This window comes from Sciurus vulgaris, assembly GCF_902686455.1.
Source record: "Sciurus vulgaris genome assembly, chromosome: 11".
Taxonomy (NCBI): domain Eukaryota; kingdom Metazoa; phylum Chordata; class Mammalia; order Rodentia; family Sciuridae; genus Sciurus; species Sciurus vulgaris.
Genome location: NC_136472.1, coordinates 86,297,833 through 86,314,814, shown reverse-complemented (window position 1 = coordinate 86,314,814; position 16,982 = coordinate 86,297,833). Strand labels below are relative to the sequence as shown.

Genomic DNA, 16,982 nt, shown 5'->3' with positions numbered 1-16,982 from the left:
CTACCCCCTCAAAATTAATTTTAAATTAGTAAAATCAAACTAAATATTTAGTTCCTTCATAACAATAGACACATTTTACGTACTGAATGGCCATGGATGGATAGTAGCTTCCATTTTGGACAGTTCAAATACAGACTGTGGGGAGATTTATTCTTACTCTTGGCCACAAGTACTCAACATTTTGCTTTAAAGCAAACAACTAGCCAGCTGAGCAGCCCAATAAAAAATTCATTAGGTTATGGGTAGTTTTCTTACTCCCTCTCTACAAAACAAGAGTTGATATTGGAGGGGAGGTTGTAGACTTTAATTATTGGCATGAACTATAAAAATCTCTCAGACTTTTGCCTTGTCTTCTGAGCTTTCTGGTGGTGGGAATTCTTAAGAATGAAGGGAAAAATATTTAATTGTCAGAACAGGAGTGTTCTTTTTTATTTCTACGTGGCTGTGTTTAGACCACAATTAAAGATTAAAAATTACATGAGAATTGACAGGGAAAATCAGACCTGCAGTGCTGGAATATAAAATAAAGGAGAGATGAATATGTTTTAGTAGTTTTTTTCTTTTTTTTTAATGATCTTTCCCAGACTGGCTTGACACAGACTGCCATGCAACATGGTCACGGCTGGTTTATGCCTGAGTTAATATGCTAATCTGATTGTGTACTTCCTAGGAGATGTTTAATTATGACATGCTGTGAGTTTGGAATCTTAAAATTGGATAAGAAGAAAAAGTCTTGAGGGGAAACTAAAACAAAACAAATACCCAAGCCAACAAATGGAACAACACTCATGCACTTGTTCATTGCAGCTCTTTAAAGGACACCTTTGATAGCTTAAGATAAATCAGTTTTGATTTATTTATTCTAAGGAACTGAAATGCAGTTGTTTTTATTCTAATAGAAAATGCTAATGTGTTGTTAGCAAACCTAAGAAATTAATTTTTCTATTTTTTAAAAATATTGTGGTAAACTAACTCAAAATCTTGTCTATGAAAGCACTCATATTCATGTTAACCATTTTTGAAATATATTTTCACTTTTATAACTAAAGAGTATCATGTAATTGATATAAACTTTTTAACTTTGGAAAGGAATAAGTTTTGTGGTACCAGTTCAGAGTGCCTGGGTTTCTTGGTTTTACATAATATTCTCTCCAAACTAACATTTGTATATGGACTATTACTCAGTTTTAACCTAGTCTCATAGTTTTGTGATGACAAGTAGAAATTCTCTGCTTTTCCTCACAAATACTGTTTTCTCTCTGCTGCATGAACATGAAGCTTTTTTTCTTTGGAAGTTCTTTTTGAGATATCTATGTTATTTGGAAGAGAGTTATGAGCATTTAGATTTTTCCTAACTTTCTAGTGAAACACAGGGATGATGTTTCTTTGCTCAATCATTATCCTTTGGAAACATTAACTAATTCCATGAGTCCTAGGAAGTGTATCCTAACATTTTACAGAGACAGAAGTCTGATGTCATGTGAACTGCTTAAGGTTGAAGATTAGAATTTCTAGGTGAATGGACCTAGGATTTTAAGTAACTGTTGGTTTCACAGCTGGTCTGGGCAGCTTTAATTCTGCTGAGAAGGAAGGAACACATGCCTCCTGTGAATTTCAGAAGATGGCTTGATCATTAACTCTTTGCTTTTATTGCACAGAATATAAAAGTCTCTAAACCAGAATTAGCCAGGCACACATTGTGGTTTCTATTTAAGGGATATTTTAAACTTATTTTTGTTCATTTTCTTCTTAATATTCTGCTAATTGAACCAGTTTTATGCCTGTTTATTGACTGGTGAGGTGGGTTTTATTACTTTGATGAAATTACTGTATATTCTTTATGAATTTACAGTTGATAGCAATCCACAGAGTTTTAGACTCGGGAGTTTGATATCTTTAGAATTCCTTTTTATTTTCCAAAATAGAAAAATGAGATTAAAGTGATTTTCTAACTATTACTCATTGAATTAGTGGTTTGGTTACTATTTGGTCTATTGATTCTGTCAGTCCAATGTTAGAACACATTAAACCCCAGGAAAGATGGACAACTAACTTTTCTTTTTATGTGAAATGATATTTTAAAATGACCAGAAAGTTAAGTAAGTTAAGAATTTAAGGAAAATTACTAATTTAACCTCAAAAAATATATTTTCAGCATAATAGGTGTCTGTAAAAATTTTTACCTCTCTTTGATAACTTGTGAAGGAATTACAAGGCATTTTTACGTGGCTTTTTTTTTTTTTTTTTTTTTTTTTTTTTTTTTGGTACTGGGGGATTGAACCCAGAGATACTTAAGTACTGAGCCACCCCCAGTCTTTTTTAATATTTTTATTTAGAGACCGGGTCTTGCTGAGTTGCTTAGGGTCTCACTAAGTCACTGAGGCTGGCTTTGAACTTGTTATCCTCCTGCCTCAGCCTGTTTGAACCGCTGGGATTATATGCATGTGCCACCATGCCTAGCCTATTTAGATAATGTCTGACTTCACTGTATTTATCAAAATTCTAGGGTTCAATATTTGATCCCTTATCTGCCTACTGTGTAATTCTCTTTTATCAATACCATCCAAAACAGCATAGTTTGGCAGCTGAAATGAATTTCAGGCATTTTAGAAATCTCTTCTTTCATTTCATCATGAATAGTATTAATTTAATAACTGACTGCATCAGTGAGGACTAAGTACTAGATGTTAGAGTTTTGCATTGATTAATTTACTTAATCTTTTCATCTAATCTATGGAATAGATGATTTTGATTGTTTGCTTTGTAACTGAGAAAATGAATTTGAGGGAGGTTCTATAACTTGCTATTGAGTGAAAGAGGCAGGGCTCTAGCCCAAAGATCCTGAATCCAGAGTTTATATTCTTGTATTAATTATTTTACACATTTTAAAAATTATACAAAAATCGTATAAAGTTATTATATACAACATGATGTTTTAAAGTATGTATATATTATAAAATGGCTTACTAGAGCTAATCAACATATATATTACCTCATATACTTGTTTTTTTGTAGTGAAACACTTAAAATCTATTAGTAGTTTTCAAGAATATGATATTTTTGTTTATAGTCACCATAACGTAAAATAGCTCTTTTGAATGTATTTCTCCTACTAATTAAAATTTTTCATTCTTTGACTATTATCTCCCCACCTTACCCCACCTTTGCAACCACTGATAACCACCACTGTGCCTTGTACTTTTAGGAATTCAACTTTGTTAGGTTCTTCATATTAGGTGAGATCATGATGTATTTGTCTTTCTGTGCCTGGCTTATTTTTCTTAACATCATGATATCCTCCGCTTTCATCCATGTTGTTGCAAGTGACAGAATTTCCTTCTTTTTAAAGATAGAAAATCATTTCTTTTTTATTTTAAAGTTTTCAATTTTTCTAATTAGTTGTACATGGCAGTAGAATGTATTTATATGTTTTGATAGATCATACATAAATGGAGTGTAATTTCTCATTTCTGATTGTACATATTGTAGGATCACATTGGTCATGCAGTCATATATGTACATGAGGTAATGATGTCTGTTTCACTCTACTATCCTTCCTACCCCCATACCCCTACCCCTACCTTCACTACCCTCTACCTAATGTAAAGTAACTCTATTCTTCCCTAACTCCCCACCCCCAGCTTATAGTGAATTAGCATCTGCGTATCAGAGGAAACACTCAGCCTTTGGTTTTTTTGGTTTGGCTTATTTCACTTAGCATGATATTCTCCAGTTCCATCCATTTGCCAGCAAATAGTACTCTATCATATATATATATATATATATATATGCATATATATATATGCATGCCAGCAAATAGTATTCTATCATATATATATATATATATATATATGTGTGTGTGTGTGTGTGTGTGTGTGTGTGTGTATATATCTCACAGTTTCTTTATCCATTCATCTATTGAAGGGCACCTAGGTTGGTTCCATAGTTTAACTCTTGTGAGTTGAGCTGCTATAAACATTGATGTGGCTGCATCAGTGTAGTAGCTAATTTTAAGTCCTTTGTATATAAACCCAGGAATAGGATAACTGGATCTAATGGTGGTTCCAATCCAAGTTTTCTGAGGAAACTCCATACTGCTTTTCAGAGTGGTTGCACCAATTTGCATTCCCACCAGCAATGTATGAGTGAACCTTTCCCCCAACATTCTCATCAACATTTATTGTGTTGTTGCTTGTATTCTTGATGTTGCCATTATGATTGGAATGAGATGAAATCTTAGAGTAGTTTTGATTTGCATTTCTCTTATTGCTAGAGATTTTGAAAGTATTTCATTGTGTGCATATGGACCATACTTCACTCATGCATCCACTGACAGAATTTTTATTCTGAATCATTGTATTCTTCTACCTCTGTGCAACATGAATATTATGTTGAATCATACAGATTGCCATTTTGGTAGATCATAACCATCAAATATTAGTCATTTCATATGATTCAATCTAATAACAACTTTTACCATTTATTGATTACGTACAATGTATCTGATGTACTTCATGGCTCCTTATTTTTATAAGCTCACTTAATCCTTATATTTAATTAAATCCTTATAACCACTTTGAGGAATGAAATTATCACTTTTTATAGAATTGAGAAAGTGATTCTCAGTGGTTAAATTACTTTGCCTAGATTATACAGCTAAAATGGAAAGTCCAATTTGAGCCCACATCTGTCTGACTCTGAAGACCATGACCTCAATCACCCCACTCTGCCATGTGAGGTTCTTCAACAGTATTAGAACCTGAAATTTTTGACTTTTGTCCGAAGTTACTATGCATTCTATCATGGTGGTCCTGCACATGACTGTTTGTAGTGTATTTGTATGTTTGTGAGCTTGCTTTAGTATATCAAGTACTTGATCAGAAGTAAAGGTAAGAATGTAATACATAGATTGTTTTTATTTTATTTTTTTTTTTTATTGTAAACAAATGGGATACATGTTGTTTCTCTGTTTGTACATGGCGTAAAGGCATACCATTTGTGTAATCATAAATTTACATAGAGCAATGTTGTTTGATTCATTCTGTTATTTTTTCCCTTCCCCCCACCCCTCCCACCCCTCTTTACCCTCTATACAGTAGTTCCTTCCTCCATACTTGCCCCCCTCCCTAACCCTAACTCTAACCCTTCCCTCCCCCCTCATAGATTGTTTTTAAATCAAAGTCAGGCTGTGTACCTCATCTTAACTTATATCTACTGTATTAGTTTGCCAGGACTGCCATAGCAAAGTACCACAGACTGGATGGCTTAAACAAAAGAAATTTCTTTCTGCACAGTTTTGGAGGTGAGAAGTTAAGGTTAAAGGTATCAGTGGAATTTGTTCCTTCTGAGGGTCTCTCTCCTTGGCTCATACGTGGTTCTCTTCTTCCTTTACCTTCACATGGCCTTCATTCTGTATGCGTCTGTTTCCTAATCTCTTCTTCTAAGGACAACAATTAAAGTAGGATTACGACCCATTCCAATTATATCATTTAATCTTAATTACCACTTTAAAGACTATCTCCAGATACAGTCACATTCTGAGGTACCGTACATTAGGACTTTGACATATGGAGAACTAAATTCAGCGTGCAACACCTAACATTTTTCTTAGTCTTCCTCTGAAAGTTTAGCGTGAGTTTTGAGGAATTAATTTGAGATTAATGTAGTTCTCTTCTCCTCAGTTGTAGAATCCCAGCTGAGCAGTAACATTCCAGAATGACATTGCACAAAAGCCCTCCCCAGTCCTCCTTAGGAAGGTATTGTGACATTCCAGATCAGTGGTTTATAGAATTTAAGTCTTAATCTTACCCTTGAATTTTTTTTTTGAACATTGTTTTATGCACCCATTTGCTCCTGCCATGTCCTCAAAGAAGAAAATAAAATAAATTAACACCCCATGAGGAACAGCATCAATATTTCATCTGGATTGCTTAACTCTTGGCATCAAGAGTATGACTTAGGGAACTGACTCTCAGAGGAGAAGCATTGTAAATATTGAGGAGCTATTTTGTCTTGCACATTACTGAGGCCAATAATAGTAGTTGGAATGACAATCATAGTAGTCATGTTTGCTCTTCCCTGGGGAGCACTCAGCAGGGAGGGAGAGGAGCCTACAGAACTGTGACATGCTACAGAAACCTTAGGAACTGTTCTAGTCCATTTACCTCATCTGACAGATGTAGTGTAGTCAAATGCCTTCTTTATATACTCAGTACAAAGCTGAATGGGGATGGTAGGTATCCTAACTCCTGGTCAGTGTCCATTGTTCCAAACACAATGAATTGTCATAGAAATTATTTTCAAGTTGCCTAGGTAATTCTGGAAAAGAAAATCAATTGGAATTTCTTACTGAAAAGATCAGGGGTTCTGGAGCTATATGGGTATGTGTTCGAATCATGGTTCAGGACTGTTTTCCCTTTATAAAATTAGCAAATTTATTTTTTGAGTCTATGTTTAACTAATCTGTTAAATAGGTTTTTAAACCTTACTCTGAAGTTAGTGAGGATTACATAAGAAAATTCATGTGAAATACCGAGTACTTGGAATACAGGCACTCAGAAAATGATAGCCTCTGCTATAAATATTAAATAGTGGTATTAATGGGGTTATTACTATGAGTAGTACTAATCAGGAATATCATAAATTATTTATGTCTTCAAGTGCACATATTAAAAGAAATTCAGAGACACATAAAGATGGAAGGGATTTGCCAAGTGTGTAGCAAATGGTTAGTGGGACAGGGACATGAATCCTTTGTTCCATTATTATGGTGCTCACAAGGGTGCTAAACAAATATGTTTGATGATGAGGTTGTATGCATGCGGGTCAGCTGGTGCTTTCTAGGTTCAGTTTTTTGGTCGACCTCTGGCTGCCTCTCTGATCCTTCTTGAGGGAAAAAGCCTGGGTGCTGCTGTTGGTCATTGGCACAAAGTTTTGGTGGCTTGACCATGATTGTTGGTTGGCATTTCAGTTTGAGGTAGAACACATTTCATTAAAAAAAGTACTAACATGTTTTATTAATCTTCACTGAAGCTTGGAGTTTTCAAAAGTCAAACAAGGGAAATAATGTCTATATTATTATTGTGAATCTTGTAAGTAAAGTAAAATAAATGATAGAGAAACATTCATGGACATTGAGTCTGACATGATCTATTCTAGTCAAAGTCCTCACTATTCATCAAGTTAGGCTTTATTCATAAGGAAGCTAAAGAACAGGATTTGTTAAGTAATTTTCCAATTGATGAAAGTAACTTGCATGAAGTGTATTACATAAAAACAGCTTTAAAATGTCAGTTTTCTTCTTTCCTTCATTCTACTCTGAGCCTTAACAATCTTATATAAAAATATTTTATGAACTTCCCTTTCCTCGGTATGCTTTTTCTTATGTCTTCCAGTCATCATCTTATCCTGCGTTAACTCTTTGTTGTTCCATGTCATGACTTCATAGTGAGCGAAAATACCCTCAAGAGAGAGTTGTGGAGCAGGAAAGTAAGAAGTGCTAGTGGAGAAGACTGATGGGATAGAGTGATGAGTGCTTTTACACCTCACTGATTTTTCTCAATCAAGTTACATTACAAGTAACTTTGGGCCATTGAGATTTGTCAATTCTCCTGGGTTTTAGACATCTGTGTCCCAAACCACATTTGTAAAATCCATTGAACTCTAAAAACAAAAGGTGAAAGTAGTCTCCCCACCAATAGCTCAGACTGTCTAAAAGGAAAATCAAGCACATATCATCAATGGTCTATATTAATGGGTTCCAACTGGAAAAAACATGACTCATAGTAAACCACAAAAATGTAGCACTTCAACATGAATGTTCTTCCCCTTCTTTAGAAATCACATTTGCTGCTGAGACTTGTCTGTGTTCTATTTGTTACCTCCTTTGGTATTTTTCTATAGGGTTAGGGATTGGTTTGGATTGTACAGAAACTATTACCAAACTAACTTCAGTTATTTATTTATTTTTTATATATAAATTGTTCTTTTTTTATTTAGTTTTTAATTTTTTACAGACTGAATTTTGATTCATTGTACACAAATGGGTTACATCATTTTGTTTCTATGGCTGTACACAATGTAGATTCATACCATTCATGTAATCATACATGTACATAGGGTAATGATGTCTGTCTCATTCCATTTTTCATACTCCCTCTCATTTCCTTCTACATACTCTAAAGTTCCCCCATTCTTCTCTCATTCCTCACCCCCCACCCCCATTATATATCATTCTCCACTTATCAGGGAAAACATTCGGCCTTTGGTTTTTTGGGCTTGGCTTATTTCACTTAGTGTGATATTCTCCAATTCCATCCATTTATTTGCAAATGCCATAATATTATTCTTCTTTATGGCTGAAGTATTCCATTGTGTATATATACCAGAGTTTCTTTATCCATTCTTCTGCTGAAGAGCATCTAGTTTGGTTCCACAATGTAGCTATTGTGAATTGAGCTGCTATAAACATTGATGTGTCTGTGTTACTGTAGTTTGCTGATTTTAGGTCCTTTGGGTATAAACCAAGGAGTGGGATAACTGGGTCCAAAGGTGGGTCCATTCCAAGTGTTCTGAGGAATCTCCATACTGCTTTCAGAATGCCTGCACCAATTTGCAACTCCGCTAGGAATGTATGAGTTTGCCTTTTTCCCCACATACATACCAACACTTATTATTGCTTGCATTCTTGATAATAACCATTCTAATAGGAGTTAGATGAAATCTTAGGGTGGTTTTAATTTGCATTTCTCTAATTACTAGAGATATTGAACATTTTTTCATATATGTATTAATTGCCTGTGTGTCTTCTTCTATAAAGTGTCTGTCCAGTTCCTTGGCCCATTTATTGACTGGGTTCTTTGTATTTTTGTTGTAAAGTTTTGTAAGTTCTTTATAAATTTTGGAGATAAGTGCTCTATTTGAAGTGCATGAGGAAAAGATTTTCTCCCACTCTGTAGGCTCTCTCTTCACATTCTTGATTGTATCCTTTGCCGAGAAAAAGCTTTCTAGTTTGAGTTGATCCCATTTATTGATTCTTGCTTTGATTTCTTGTGCTTTGGGAGTCTTTATTGAGGAAGTCTGATCCTAAGCCAACATGATGAAGATTCAGGTCTACTTTGTCTTCTATTAGGTGCAGGGTCTCTGGCCTAATTCCTATGTCTTTGATCCATTTTGAGTTGAGTTTTGTGCAGGGTGAGAGATAGAGGTTTAGTTTCATTTTACTGCATATGGATTTCCAGTTTTGCCAGCACCATTTGTTGAAAAGGCTATCTTTTCTCCATTGTAAGTTTTTGGCTCTTTTGTCTAGTATGAGGTAACTGTATTTATGTGATTTTTGTCTCTGTGTCTTCTATTCTCTACCATTGGTCTGCCTGTCTATTTTGGTGCCAATACCATGCTGTTTTTGTTACGATTTCTTTGTAGTATAGTTTAATGTCTGGTATTGTGATACCTCCTGTTTCACTTTTTCTATTCAGGATTGTTTTGACTATTTGAGGTCACTTGTTCTTCCAGATGAAGTTCATGATTGCTTTCTCTATTTCTATGAGGAATGTCATTGGGATTTTAATTGGAATTGCATTGAATCTGTGTAGTGCCTTTCGTAGAATGAGCATTTTGACAATGTTAATTCTGCCTATCCAAGAACATGGGAGATCTTTCCATCTTTGAAGGTTTTTCTTCAATTTCTTTCTTTAATGTTCTGTAGTTTTCATTGTAGAGGTCTTTCACCTCTTTTTTTAGATTAATTCCCAAGTATTTTATTTTTTTTGAGGCTACTATGAATGGAGTGGTTTTCCTAATTTCTCTTTCAGAGGATTCATCACTTATGAATAGAAATGCATTAGATTTACACATATTGATTTTATATCTTGCTACTTTGCTGAATTCATTTATTAGTTCTAGAAGTTTTCTAGTGGAGTTTTTTGTATCTTCTATATATAGGATCATGTCATCAGCAAATAGTGACAGCTTTAGTTCTTCTTTTCCTATTTGTATCCCTTTAATTTCTTTGGTCTATTTAATTGCTCTGGCAAGTGTTTCAAGGATGATGTTGAATAGAAGTGGTGAAAGAGGGCATCCCTGTCTTGTTCCAGTTTTTAGAGAAAATGCTTTTACTTTTTCTCCATTAAGAATGATGTTGGCTGTGGGCTTATCATAGATAGCCTTTACAATGTTGAGGTTTGTTCCTACTATTCCTATTTTTTCTAGTGTTTTAACTATGAAGGGGTACTGAATTTTATCAAATGCTTTCTCAGCATCAATTGAAATAATCTTGTGATTCTTAACTTTAAGTCTATTGACATGGTGAATTACATTTATTGATTTCTGGATGTTGAACCAACCTTGCATCCCTGGGATAAACCCCACTTGATCATGGTGCACTATCTTTTTAATATATTTTTGGATGCAATTTGCTAAAATTTTGTTGAGAATTTTTGCGTCGATGTTCATTAAGGATATTGGTCTGAAATTTTCTTTCCTCGAATGTCTTTGTCTGGTTTTGGTATCAGAGTGATACTAGCCTCATGGAATGAATTTGGAAGGATTCCCTCCTTTTCTATTTCCTGAAATACTTTGAGGAGTATTGGTATCAGTATTTCTTTAAAGGTCTTGTAGAACTCAGCTGAGAATCCATCTGGTCGTGGATTTTTCTTGGTTGGTAGGCTTTTGTTGGTTTCTTCTATTTCAGTGCTTGAAATTGATCTGTTTAGATTGTGTATGTCTTCCTGATTCAGTTTGGGAGGATCATATGTCTCTAAAAATTTGTCAATGTCTTTGATATTTTCTATTTTGTTGGAATATAGATTTTCAAAGTAGCTTCTAATTATGTTATGTATTTCAATGGTGTCTGTCATGATCTTTCCTTTTTCCTCATGAATTCTAGTAATTTGAGTTTTTTGTCTCCCTCTCTTCGTTAGTATAGCTAGGGGTTTATCAATTTTGTTTACTTTTTCCAGAACCAACTTTTTGTTTTATCAATTTTTTGAATTGTTTCTCTTGTTTCAATTTCATTGATTTCAACTCTGATTTTAATTATTTCCTGTCTTCTACTATTTTTGCTATTATTCTGTTCTTTTTCTAGGGCTTTGTGGAGTAATGTTAAGTCATTTAGTTGTTGACTTTTTATTTTTTTAATGTATGAGCTCAATGCAATGAACTTTTCTCTTAGTACTGCTTTCAGAGTGTCCCAGAGATTTTTGATATGTTGTGTCATTGTTCTCATTTAGTTTTAAGAATTTTTTTTTATTTCTTATCTGATGTCTTATGTTATCATTGCATCATTCAATAGTATATTATTTAGTCTCCAGGTGTATGAGCAGTCTTTGTTATTTTATCATTCATTTCTAATTGCATTCCATTATGGTCTGATAGGATACAGGGTAGGATCTCTATTTTTTTTGTGTTTACTATTGGCTTTTTTGTGGCATAGCCTATGGTGTATTTTGGAGAAGAATCCATGAACTGCTGAGAAGAAAGTATATTTACTCAATGATGGATGAAATACTCTGTAAATATCCATTAAGTCTATGTCATTGATTGTATTATTTAGTACTATAGTTTCTTTGTTCAGTTTTTGTTTGGAGGATCTATCCAGTGGTGAGAGTGGTGTGTTAAAGTCACCCACTATTATGGTGTTTTGGTCTATTCGATTCTTAAAATTGAGAAGGGTTTGTTTGATATACGTGGATGCTTCATTGTTTGGGGCATAAATATTTAAAATTCTTATAACTTGCTGTTTTATGCTTCCCGTAAGCAGTATGTAATGTCCTTCTTTATCCCTTTTGACTAACAGGTTTGAAGTCCACTTTATCTGATATGAGGATGCAGACCCCTGCTTTTTTACTGGGTCCATGTGCATAGTATGTTTTTCCCATCCTTTCACCTTCAGTCTGTGGATGTCTTTTTCTATGAGATGAGTCTCTTGAAGGCAGCATATTGTTGGGTCTTTCTTTTTAAACCAATCTGCTAGTCTATGTCTTTTAATTTTTGAATTTAGGTCATTGACAGTCAGGGTTATTATTGTGATATGATTTGTATTCCTGGTCATTTTGGCTTATTTTTGGTTTTTAACTTGACTTGGTCTCTCCTTTGATTGTCTTTTCCTTTAGGGTAGTTCCTCCCTTTGCTGACTTGTATTGTTATTTTTTACTTCCTCCTCATGAAATATTTTGCTGAGAATGTTCTGTAGGGCAGGCTTTCTCTTTGTCAATTCTTTTAACTTTTGTTTATCATGGAAAGATTTTATTTCATTGTCAAATCTGAAGGTTAGTTTTGCTGGGTATAGTATTCTTGATTGGCATTCATGTTCTTTCAGAGCTTGAAATATATTGTTCCAGGCCCTTCTTGCTTTTAGTCTGGGCTTAGAAATCTGCTGATATCCGTATTGGTTTCCCCTTATATGTAATCTGACACTTTTCTCTAGCAGCCTTTAAAATCCTCTCCTTACTTTGACTGTGAGGTATTTTCATTTTAATGTGTCTTGGTGTGGATCTGTTATAGTTTTGTGCACCTGGTGTTCTGTGAACCTCTTGTATTTGATTTTCCATTTCATTCTTCAGGTTTGGGAAATTTTCTGATATTATTTCGTTGAACTGGTTGTTTATGCCTTTGGTTTGTATCTCTGTGCCTTCCTCAATCCCAATAATTCTTAAATTCAGTCTTTTCATGATATCCCATAATTCCTGGAGGTTCCATTCATGGCTTCTTAACATCTTCTCAGTTTGTTCAACTTTATTTTCAAGATTGAATATTTTGTCTTCATTGTCTGAGATTCTGTGCTCCACAAGGTCTATTCTGTTGGTGATGCTTTCTATTGAGTTTTTAATTTGGTTTATCAATTCTTTCATTTCAAGTATTTATGTTTTTTTTTTTTTTCCAGAATCTCTATCTCTTTATTGAAGTGTTCTTTTGCTTCTTGCATTTTCTCTTTTAACTGTCTACTGGAATGGTCATGCATTGCCTGCATTTGCTCTCTTATCTCTTCTTTTGCTTCACGGATCATTTTAATCATGCAGATTCTAAACTCTTTTTCTGTCATTTCTACTGCCATGCTGTCATTGGAGTCTATTACATTAGCATCTTGGTTTGTTAGGGATACTTTCTTCCCCTGTTTTTTCATATTGTTTCTGTATATTCCCCTCTAGCAGTAAAGATCAGAGATACTGAAGTTTCCCCCCTGCAGGCTTATTATGACCCTACAGTTTTCCACTACTTCTCCTTTGAAGGGGAGAGCCATACCAATAGCACCCAATACAAAGAAAATGTAGCCCTGAACCAGAGAGCCCCTATAAAGACTAACATTTTTAAAATAAACAGGATCAGTACAATTACTATTTACAATATTTCTAGTTGTGAACAAGAGGATGGGGAAAGGGTGTAGGGTATATGTGAGTAAATAGAGGTATCTGTCAAAGGGCCTCCAGTCTCCTGTAGGTGTCTCAGAAAGGGATCCACCCTTCCAATGATGATGGCCACACCCTCAGGAATAATTCAAAATGCCTGCAGCAGCCTCCAAAGAAGCTGAGGAGTCCCAGCAAGGGTGTGCTGAGTCAGCACTGGAGGCAGGCCCAGTGTCCTTCAGCATTACGGGGGCAGGCAGGCAGTCTCAGCTACTGCTCTTTGACCTCAGTGTCGGGGGGCAGGCTCAGCGCTGGTCTGACCTTTGTGTTGGGGGATGGCCTCAGCCTAACTTCAGTTATTTTGATGTTGTGCTTTTTAAAATAATCTAAGAGAGTTTGAAAGAATGAATCAAAATGAAAATTTTGGAAAAGAGTTTAGTTTGCTGTTTCAGAATGGATAAACAAGATTTCCTTAATTTGAGTTTGCTTAAGAAAATTTGTCTTATATGGGTTTTAAATCTTGAACGTGTCATTCTTAAAGAAGAAAATGCATTTTAACTCATGGATTTTAGATATATTAAATTTAATTTGATAAAGCCCCTTATGACATTCATTCTTATTTTTGCTAAAACCAAGAGGTTTTACTATCATCTTTTCCTGAGCGTGGACTCACTCTTCAAATTGCAAATATGTTAATAACTATGAACAGTCCATAGTATCACTGGAGTGATGTTATGTTGTGAAAGAACATGAATTGATCTAAGTGTACATGTTTATTTTGCCTCTTAACAAATGTGCCTTTAAATAATTTATTAAAAATTTCAGTCTATTTTCTCAATTTTAAATTAAGGATTATATTATTAAGTTTAACTACATGAACACTTCAATATTGAAACATTCTGACTTTCAAATGTCAATTTAGCTTAACTCACATGTAGTTAACACAATTTTATTCTAAGATCTTTTATTATAGGGTTCTTTTTTGGGGAGAGGTGAGGGAAGGATTAAGATGAAGAAGATATGACTGCAAAGCCCTCAAAAAGTGTTAATTCTCTTCTTTTCTAATAGCAAGTTATAATAGATAAATTCATGATAATATAAAGATTCATTTCTTTCAGGAAACATTTAGAATTAAGAATGTTTTGATGTTGAAATCTATTTGTAAATGTTTGCTAGAGACTGCAAAATTTTCCAAAAACTTAAAGAAACCATCTTCTAATTTAATGTAAAGCAAGAAATCTGAAGTTTGATTCCAACCTGGGCAATTTAATAAGACCCATGAAGTTATAAAAGGTCTGGGATGTAACTCAGTGGTAGAACACTTGTCTAGTATGCACAAGGATCGAGTTTAGTCCCCATACTGAAAAAAAGAATGTAGGAAGGAAGGAAAGAAAAAAAGAAGAGAGAGAACATTAAAGCATAGGTGTAGACAGTAAAACAAATAAAGAAAAATGTGAACAAGTATCAAAGCAATAACGTTCCTTAACTTTCTAAGCTGTGAAGTTTAGTAAATAGCTGCTGTCAACCCAAAAGACCAACTAAAGATTAAGAAGGTTGTGAGACGGAGTCTGTCTAGAGATGTTTCATTTTGGGTACGGAAAAATGTTAGGATTTTCTTTACTGATAGTTTAATATATGTTGAATACTTTGCTTTCAGAAATTATTTGCTAAATGTCATAAAAACACATATGACAACCAAGCAATAAGGTATAGCACCTATCACAAGGGAAATAGGCTAAATGATCTCCTATGTGTAGCCCCCATTTTATTGATAATAGTGTTCAAGAGTAGGTAACATTTGTTTTCATGCATGCCCATCCCCATTACCTAACAGTTATTCCTTAAATTACCTGGAACCCTTTTTATTTCCTAAGTGGCCATAACATCACTCAGATTAATTTCTCCTTTCCCTGTATCCTCTCCCATTCTGTTGAACTCTGTGCTTTAAATTAGTATCTTTTCATTTATCACAAGTCTAACAGAAAAGACCAGAAGCTTAATGTTTGTTATTTGAAAGAATCCACCTAAGCCATTAAAAATTTGCAAGGTAATTTTAAAAAGTTATTTAGGCATTTTCCTGTATGAAAATAAGTCATACCATTATGGAAAAAAATGAAAAATACACAAAAATAGAAATAGAAAATTGCTTCATAGTATCAGTATTTAAAGATAATATTATTTCCCACATTGTTAAGAATTTTTCCACTTTATTTTCTTAAAAAATAATTTTCGTATGGTTTTTTCATGTTTATTATATAATTTTTTTCATATTTGTTATGTAAAATGGAGATTATGCAAAAACAAACACCAAAGTTATTTATCTCACTTAAACATAACCATTATTGACATATTGATGTATTTCCTAAGTTAATGTTTTTCTTCTTTTGAAGTAGCAAGATAATCATCCAGAATAAAGTTTTGTATTCTTTTAAAATACAGTATTAGCTGTTACATTAGATTTATCCATGTCATCAAAAACTCATTGCTAAACATCTTATTTTTAATATTTTACTGAATAAGTTAAAAAATGCTTAAATATCCCCATATTTTTAAACCTTCTTTTGGCTTTCAGTATTTCACTGACAAAAACAATACAGTGAAAGATATTATACAGAACAACCCCTGTTTTTGCAATGATGGCCTTTGGATATTTGATTATATTTCCAAAGTATATTGGACACGGTGAGTCAACTAAATTGCTAATATTTTGAGAACAGAGATTGAATTTAAAAGCACTTTTATAGATTCAATTAGAGTTAATAAGAAACAAGATCAAGTTTAGGAAGAGTAAAATAGACAAATGTTTAAGAAGGATATACTTAGAAGATATAAGAAAAGAATCTTGATATGTGTTCTGGTTTGAATGTGAGGTGTCCCCCAAAAGCTCATGTGTGAGACAACACAAGAAGGTTCAGAGCAGAAATGATTGGGTTGTAAGAGTCTTAACTCTAATCAGTGAATTAATCACTTGTGGGATTCATTGAGTGGTAACGGAAGGCAGGTGGGATGTGGCTGGAGGCGGTGGGAATTGGGTATATATTTGTATCTGGCAAGAGGAGAACTCTCTTTACTTTCTAATCATCATGTGAGCCACTTCCCTCTGCCACACTTTTCTGCCATTATGCTCTGCCTCACCTCTGAGCCCAAAGGAATAGAGCTGGTCTTCTGTGGACTAAGACATCTGAAACCGTGAGCCCTCAAATAAACTTTTTTTCCTCTAAAGTTGTTCCGGTCGGATCTTTTAGTTACAGCAGTGAAAAAGCTGACTTAAACAATAATAAATATCCTATATTCAGTACAAGTTTTAATATATGTCATTATGGGTAATCTGATAAGAATTCTTACCAGATTATGGGATATCATTATTAGGTGTATTGTTAACTCTCAGAAAGTTTTCTGTATGCAGAAGCTACCAGTATGTGTAGTTGTTTGGGCTTCCAGTTTTAGGAGAAATGTTAAATTAACATTAAATTAAACAATGGTTTAAAGATGAGGAAGAATGAAGCAAGGTTTTAGAATGACTTTCTGAAGTCAGATGTGCTGGATCCATGATGTGGGAGAAACAAAGACTGTGTTAGATTTCAAGTCAACCATGCTCTGCAAAATAAATTTATTCCTCCCTGACTTTCCCACTGCACAGAA

General features: G+C 34.1%; 1 protein-coding gene and 1 long non-coding RNA gene across 5 annotated transcripts in view; one reads left to right on the top strand and one right to left on the bottom strand.

Annotated features, from left to right (window-relative positions):
• Window positions 1-16,982, bottom strand: part of LOC306640910 — a 925,259-nt gene that overhangs the window by 150,949 nt on the left and 757,328 nt on the right. The window lies entirely within an intron of this gene.
• NOX4 (NADPH oxidase 4) overlaps window positions 1-16,982 on the top strand; it is a 367,378-nt gene that overhangs the window by 176,548 nt on the left and 173,848 nt on the right. Inside the window, exon 1 of one of the 4 annotated variants that reach the window (XM_079105593.1) lies at window positions 7,389-7,488. The exons of the other annotated variants lie outside the window; for them this stretch is intronic. The gene's annotated coding sequence lies outside the window, so the exon portion shown is untranslated. Of the gene's footprint in view, window positions 1-7,388; window positions 7,489-16,982 lie in introns of those variants that run through there. 4 annotated transcript variants of the gene reach the window in all.